Source organism: Charadrius vociferus, unplaced genomic scaffold (assembly GCF_000708025.1).
Source record: "Charadrius vociferus isolate BGI_N301 unplaced genomic scaffold, ASM70802v2 scaffold385, whole genome shotgun sequence".
In the NCBI taxonomy this organism is placed as follows: Eukaryota; Metazoa; Chordata; class Aves; order Charadriiformes; family Charadriidae; genus Charadrius; species Charadrius vociferus.
Genome location: NW_009648925.1, coordinates 5,730,304 through 5,738,763, shown reverse-complemented (window position 1 = coordinate 5,738,763; position 8,460 = coordinate 5,730,304).

The following is an 8,460-nucleotide window of genomic DNA, read 5'->3' as shown; positions in this document are numbered from 1 at the left end:
GCAAGAGAAGCAGAGACAGAGAGAGGAAAATAAGTGATTGTGCTTTCTCTGCCTTTGAGAACAGTTTGCCCTTTGTCTAACATACCATCTCTTGAAGGCTGCCATCATCTGCAGAGCAGGGAGGTGCTGAGAAAGCATGTGGCCAAAGTGGAGCTTTAATTGTACCTGAGTTATAGCTGAGACTTCACCTTGAAATGATATGAACTTCAGTCCACTTACTACTCTTAGGTACAGCAAATTATGAGCTAGGGGACTCAGATTTGCTGAAGTTGTAAAATTCTCCTTTTGAAGGAGAGCACAAATTTATTCCAGACAAAAGAATACACATAAAACACAGAAATCTACGCTTTCTAAAAACTCTTTTGATTTTTTGATCTGAGTCTGAGTGGAAAGAAGGAGCTTTTAGAGACTTTCGATGATTTTCCCCTGGCTCTACATGGAAAAATTGCCCCCTGGTCTTCTGGCATAAGCTCGCACCACTTCCAAAATGAAATAAGGCATAATTAGCAGTTGCATTCTGATTTGTCTGAATTGATTTCTGGGCAATTGCTTAGAAATTGAATCAATTCCTTCAGAAAGAATAGGTGGTTTTACTCCCTTTACTGTCTCTGGTAGATCTCTCTGTAACTAAAGTTATTGATTCTTTCTGGGTGCCAGGAACAGCTAATCTGTGGAGTTGTTTGTATATAATTCCAGGTACCTGAGCAGTACTTGTTTTGTACAGTATTTTCTAGAAAAAAAAAAAAAAACAACATGGATATGTGCACAGACAGTGATGTAGGCAGATTTTGAGACTCCTTGATTATGGAAGGATGGTTTCCCTTCACCACCCTGCCCTGGCTAGACAAAATCACAGAGACCATCCCTGCATGCAGGAAGAAGTATTTTCATGGAGAAAAAGGAAACGAACAAAAATAAAACAGGCAGGAAGTGAGATTCCTTAAACCATCCTTCAAACCAAGTTGGGACAACAGAGTAGGGCAGCCTGTGCAGATTTCCATGCTTACAGAAAAGTGGTGCTACCTAGCTAGTAACAAATTTTGCAAGTCCCCACAGCACTGACAGCCACAGTTTTCATGCTCCGGTGTGGTGAGGAAATCTCTGAATCTTTCAAATTCGGAAACCACATGAACAACTGCCAAAGGTTCATGTGGAAAAGCCTGCAGGGGACAATCCCTTTTTTCTCCACAGCTGGCTGGGGTTGGTCCCTTTTCCACATGTTGCCCTGTTGGCGTATCATGAATTATCTCGTGTAAAACCAGCTGCTTCTCATTATTCCAGATAATGCTGAAGTCTGATATTTTTACTGCCTCATGCGAGAAACTGCATTTTTGGCTTCATCCAAACAGCAACGAAAAATGAATAGACAGCAAACACTAGTCTGAAGGAGAGAGTGTACTGGTTCCTGGCCCCAGCTACACAGGCAAACGAAGCAAACGTAAGGAAACAAGCTAGAATTTACCGCAATCTTGATCCAGCAACTGTTGAAGTAACTGGAAAGATTCCCATTAGATTCAATAGGCCTCAAGAGACAAACCACCTCCCTAACGGGCACGGAAGTAGAATGCAAGAGCAGCTCAACATCCTACAAAGAGACACAGGATAGTAGTAACACAGACTGCCAAATTTGAAGGTAATTGGAAGAGAATCACTAATTACAAGGGCTGTGAAATCAGACAACTCTTTCATCATTGTATGCAGTTAAACCCGATAAGCAATGGCTGGATAGTGGGGATGATTTGAAGCTAAATATATTTTTAATGTGATATGCATCTTCTTTGATGTAGACATTTTCATTAAATGTTCATCTGTTTAATTATTATTTACTCTGTACAGAACTTTGGGATTTACTAAGATGAAAGAGGCTATTGTTTGTTTATTATTTTGTGAGTGACGATGCCAGGGCTGACTCCTAAACTAGTCCATCAGTTGTAACATAAGACCTCAAGCCGTTCTAATATAGACAATATTCTTGGAAAAATCAGCTTTGATGAAAATGCATATACACAAAGGATATTCCATAATTAGAGGAGGTACAAAGCATTGAATGTGCTGGTAAAGTCAATTAAACACTAATTACTATTGGATTCAGATCTGCCACTGCATGATAAATTGCTCAAGTAAAAGTATCTTCTCCACACAGAGGTGCCAAATTCACCCCTGCTGATGTTACAGATGTTTTTTCAACTACCCCTCTGATTCTGTTTGAGATAAAAATGCAAAACTTTCCCTTGTTGTAGGCAGCAGTGTGAAAAACTCATTAGCTGATATAATCTTTATAGGTAGTTTTCTTTGTGTGGTTACATGACAATCCCTCACTTTCCACATTTCTAGGCTGTGCTAATGATTTCACACCCTCTTTTCTCAGGAGGCAGAAGATCTTTCTGCAACGTGCAGTTGACATATGGTTAGCGTCTAGCCCTTTGCTATCATTCAGGTGATGCAGAGCTTTGGTAACCTCTTGCCTTCATATCAATCTCAATGTGCTCCATCAGGAATTCTGCAGATGACTGTGATTCAGCTTTTTAAACATTTCCAGGAAGTTCATCACTCATTGCCACTTTTCTCCTTACCTTTCAGTGTTAACAAGTTTCCATATGCTGTTTCCATATGCCATGTGGCTTTCACAAAATCTCAGGCAGTAACTTCTCCAAAAGCCCAGATACCTTTGTGGTAGTTTAGTTTAACAGCATATCCATCCAAAACATGATGATAAAGCGAAAGGAATACATTCCACTGGCTTCGATGCCCTTTGGAAGGGTCTCTTAACAGAGTTCAATTTCAAAGATTTTAAGATGGGGAGAGACCAGTATAATCTTAGAATAATTTCTGCTTAAGTCATTCAGTTTTCCTACATCCAACTGCATTTTAGATAGAATGGAAAAAAAAAAAAAACCCTACATTTTAGATAGAATGGAAAACTTCAACTGATGTTAGCACAAATTTCATGTTCTTCCATCTTTCAGGCCTCAGCTTCTGTGAGCATGTTCATGACAGTAATTTCAAATTTGCTGTTGACTCACTGAAACTCCCTTAGACTTAAGTCAGTCTGATCAATGTGTGTTTTACAGCCCCAGCACAAAACCCAAATGGTGGCTCCGTAGTGCAAAGGCACAAGAGAATGTGTTTAAACATCTTTAGAGAGATATAAGTCATGTGTAACTAGTTTCTTGAATCTCAATCCCTCCTCCTCCAGCCTGGTTTTTCATATCTGAATATATCTTTCATTTCCCACAGTCTCCCTTTTCAAAGGAGACTGAGATGCTTATTGAAACTGGTGATTACAGACTAAGGTAGCAAACTTACATGTTTCTCTGAACCTGTGGCTGAGGGAAAGCACCTTCATTTCTCCTAAGCACTTTTATTTGTAGCTGACAGTTCTCCTGCCCCTCCAGTGTGTACTGTCTCTGCTCAGTGCGGAGGTGAGGGCTGGAGAAAGGGGCCATTCAGGAATCCCCCCAAAAAACATTTATTACTGCTCACCTTGGATGGCATGGAAACACAAATCTTCTGGCACTGCACTGAAGTGAGCAGTCTGATCCCAGCCACACAAGCAGAAGCACCTCATTTATTACTTATTTAGATAATTATCACTGCAGTGCAGTAGAAGTGATAACTGCATGGGATGAGTGATTTAACTTCAGTGCAAGCCCATTAGTCACAAGGGAACAGGCTGCTCACATTATACCCCATAGACATCACCGGGACTAATCCTCTATAGCTCACGAGAAGACAGAACATGAGCGAATAAGGGTTTGTCTTCACCATACTTGATACTGCAAGCTGGAGAGATTGAAATTCCTTCACCGTGAAGCACAGGTGCAGGATGTGCCTTCCTGACAGCTCCGCGTGACACCAGCCTCTCGCTGCTCTGCTCCCTTCCATCCAGCGTAAACTGTAACCTGGACTGCGCCGGCTTTCCCAGAGGGGTGGGAAAAGATGACACTGCAGCTGCAGCCCTTGAGGAAGCCCTGGTTTGAAATGCATGATTCTGTGACTTGTTCTCAAAAGGTAGAAATCCAGTCACGCTCAGGTAGGTTTCTTTCTCTTTGCATATTAAGAAATGAAGCGTGCAGAGAGCAGAGATGAATGAGTCCTCTCCAGAAACAGAAGCATAACCCCATCATTTCAAAGCTGCCAGGCACTTTCTGTTTCATACCAGATGATACCATCCTCATTTGTATGGAGACAGTTTGGGTGTCTGTAACTATGTCTACATCAACAGAGCTGAGACCCAGTGGGCCAACCAGTTTGTGCTGCAGACCACAACTATACTTCTTCTGGGGATTTTATTTCACAGTAGTTCTAGTCTTTTCCTTTCTACTGACTGCTCAGTAGCAGCTGGACCACCTTCAGTACTTTTCTGGGGTTCATCTTCCAACTTGAGGGATTGTTTGTTATTTCATCCAAGAGGAATACAGACCATGTGCCACAAGAACACTCCGCAATGTGAACTAAAGCATAGCAAGTGGGGACAGTCAGGTGATACACTTCATTTCTGTGATTCTATAAAAGCTTACTGATGATCTGAACTAAAATGCTAATGTTGATGCAATATCTAACACAAAGGTGATGACTTGCAGGTCCCATTGCAAAGCACTGTACTGAAGACAGGAGGTTAAGGTGTTCTTCCTTTAATGCTCACTTACTATTTCTTCTCTAACTAGTAAAACTTGAGATGCAATGCTTGCAGATAAAGTTTTTTTCATTATGTTACCATTTGAAACACTGAGCAAAGAGAAATTTTGTGGTCAAGGTCTTACTTAAAAAGCTTTAAATGAGGACATTTATTGATATTTGCAATTCAGTTTATGATGTGTTTGTGTTTTTTTTACTATGACTATTAATTTTTCTACCTGGAGAGCATTGTTGATGATTCTCAGGTGTTTGGCCCTCATACTTTGCTTTTAGTCACATTTAAATAAATAAGTACATAAATTATGTAAATTAAATCTCTTCCCCCTTGTTGTCTCATCACAACTAGGCAGAGGAACTGTCAGTTAGTGCCTATTTTTCCTGAATAACATGAGTTCGATTGTTTTCTCCTGTATGTGTTTCCCTACCTATTCTATTCTATGTCCAATTTAAAAGAAAATGTGAAAGAAAATGACAGGCTATACATATAGACCAAAACCACTTATGGCTGAGACATGCCAAAATTTTCAGCTTTCAGGTTCTTGAAGGGTTGGGGTGGGGGGAAGGAGAAAACTATGGCAATTCTTTGTAGGGAGGAGACGGTTTCATGAAAAATCAGGAAAATAATTGTACTTAAAAGCAAGAAAAATAGAATTTGAAATCCAGAAAACAAGGCTTTTAGGCAAGAGCTGCAAACTGCCAACAGTTTACAGAGCACTTCCTACAGTCACATTCAAATGTATTAGTTGTTAACTCAAATTGTTTACACATTATAAACAATTTAAATTGCTTATAAATTAAAACTGCTTATAAAGTGCTTGCTGCACTTTTAGTTTTAAGAGTATTTATAACATTTAACAAACACTGTAACCTCACATAGTCTATGTAATACTGCATTGTTAATGCCTATATCTTCTAAAACCTTCTCTAAATTTCCAAAAGCCATTAAAGCAGGGTTAGAAACACAAACACTTATAAACTTTAAAACCTTGTTAGCACAAAATATATTGGAAGCCTTACATGGGGAGGGAACTCACTCATAAACCAGCTGATGCCATTTACTTTAAAGCCCACTTAGTAATAAAATAAAAAATCACAATAATAAAAATTCTTGTGTTCTGAAAACGTTTACCTTATGTTTAACACCTATGAAAACCAATTTAAAGTCTTTCCAAAATGTATTCAGAGGTCTCCAAACCAAAAGATTGGTTATTTTCAGTTTCTTTTTAAAAATCTGACAACATCTTTTTGACAAAGCTGAAACTTTACAATGTGGTTTAAAAATAAATATTATCAATGACTGTGTATTGTCACTCTAAAAAATGAAGTAAAAGGAATTTTCATTTTAAAAATCTTTCACTTTATTATTCTTCATTCCTTCTGCTAATGCATTAAATTGTCAATGCTGTGGTAATAAAGTCTATTTAAAATGTGGACTGGCTAAGTGTGCTTTTAAATATGTGGTGATCTGCAAAGGAAGACAGGGATTTCAGCAAGGTACTAGTTAAACTACAAAGTTTTGGCCAAACTACTTCCTAGCAGCTGCACAGTCCAGCTCCAGACTCCCTCCTAAGTGCATATCTTTGCTCAACTATTGGGAAAGACACCTGTTAAATTCCTCTTCAGAATGAACACAGTTATTTTTATCCTCATCATTCCTATGTCAGTAGGGCAACGCTAAGAGCAAACCTTCAGCTAAATTAGTCCTGAATCCCTCCAGGGACATTCTATGCCAAAGTCCTTATGGCTTATTACCTGAAGAAAAGAAAGCAAGTAAATAAAGCCAAATTGGAAGTGTAAGAGGTTTGCTTTCTTGTTCTTAGTCAAACATATTTCAGGATTGTGGCTAACGTGAATTTATTAAGAACTGTAGAGAAAATAAGATGTGGCCTACCACCTTGTTTTGCCTGATCTTTGTGCCATTGTGTTTGATGAGTGTTTCCCACACATTCCAGGCTTGTGATACGTGGTCAACCTCCACCTTTTCTCCGTATGGCTAAACCATGACTAAATTCTGTCACATTTACCCCTGTATCATCTCTAATCCCTGCCCTCTCCTTTTGCCCTGACAGGCACGTCCCCTGTCTGCATCTTTCCCAGTGTTACTACTGCCATCCACTCATTTCAGAGCTTTTCAGTCTAACCCCAGGCCCCTCTCATCACCAGCCAGTTCAAAGTGCTGCTGACAAAACTATTTCTCTTTATTTTGACTCTTCCTCAATGCCCCTATTTGAGTGATTTATCTTTCTAACTTGCCACCCCAACCCGGTCACTGACAGACGTGCGTACATACACACATACACATGCACACACGCACTCTCCGACAAATTTCTCTAGCTTCCCAATATGCTTTACAGAAAATTCAAAATTGTTCCTATAGATAGCTGACACCACCCATCACGTGCAAGAGAGTAACACTTTCTCCAGGCTCAGCAGAGACACAGAGGTCACACGTGCGCTGCCCAAGTGCTCCAGTTTCTTTGACACCCTTTCTCTAAAGTAAAAACCTGTCTCTGTTCTTTGTATTATTTTTGGAAAATGGGGGGTGTCTAGATCAGTTTACTTTTTCCTCAGAACAACAACTCCTCCACAAAAACCTCTAACTGAGCTGTTTTTTAAAAGTGAAAACCTATAGGACTCAGTCATGTGCCTATTCCAATAAATAGGAGCACCTCCTCTGAATTCCCCCAGTGCTGCTAGCAGCAGAGACTGAATCCTGATATCCCTGGCTCACCCACAGAACGCATTAGGGGCCATCAGAGATACCAGGGCCTTCGTGGTCTATTTGGTTCTCCAGACACTTAATTCTCAAAACTAGGGTCGGACCCAAAACCAACTAAAATCAGTGGAGTATTTTTCATTACTATAATGGCTGCTGAATCAGGAGTCAGGGCTAGAGATTGCATGGAAAGACATGTTGTCTGAGGTTCCCAATACAATGATTGCCATTAAAATGTCAATATTTAGCAACAGTCACAATGAAACTGCATCTGACCTGTCACATTTCCCCTAGGACCTTAGAACAGAAATATATCTGAATTGGGCATCTCAGAACTGCTCGATATTGGTTTTATTCTGCTGCCATTGAAACTGTTGGTAAGATTTCCATTAATTTCAATAGAACAAAGTTAAACTCATTGTAAAAACTACATCATCCATTGTGTCAATGTGGTATTTTATTTCATGTTAATGATAATGGCTGAAAAAAAAAAAAATTTAAAAGCAGTTCATCTTGCACTATTATGGAAATAAAGGAAGAAAGTACTGTGAGGTGCAATGCAGAAGAGATATATGACTTTTTACGGGGGTTCAGCTAACCTTTGATCACCTTTAAAAATTAAAGGGATTTTAGGGCTGAAAAATGCTCATAATAAAAGACTTAAAGAGCTCAATCTGCTCATCAAAAAAGATCAATAGTTACTTAATTGCAATGTAGAAGTGCCTTCATGGAGAGAAAATATCATGTAGTAAAGGACCCAGTCTATCATGGAAAAGCACAACAAGAACCATTGGCTTCACGTTACACCAGGTAAAATCTGCATAGAAAGAAGGCTTCTGTCTATTTTGTTCTTTTTTTTTTCAATAAAATGAAATGGGCTGATTGAATTTCCACATTTTAACAGCTTCAGACAAGGACTGAAGCTGATGTCCTAAAACTGATGTGATGGTCAAACACAAGTTATCAGCCTCATTAACAGGCAAACTGGGAAAAGAAAGAAAAAGGAAGCAGAATGCTGGAAATACTTAAAATTTCAGATTTCTGGGATTTCTTCCCAATTATCCCACATTTCAAACAAGTAAAACAGAGGAAAATGGGGCGGGGGG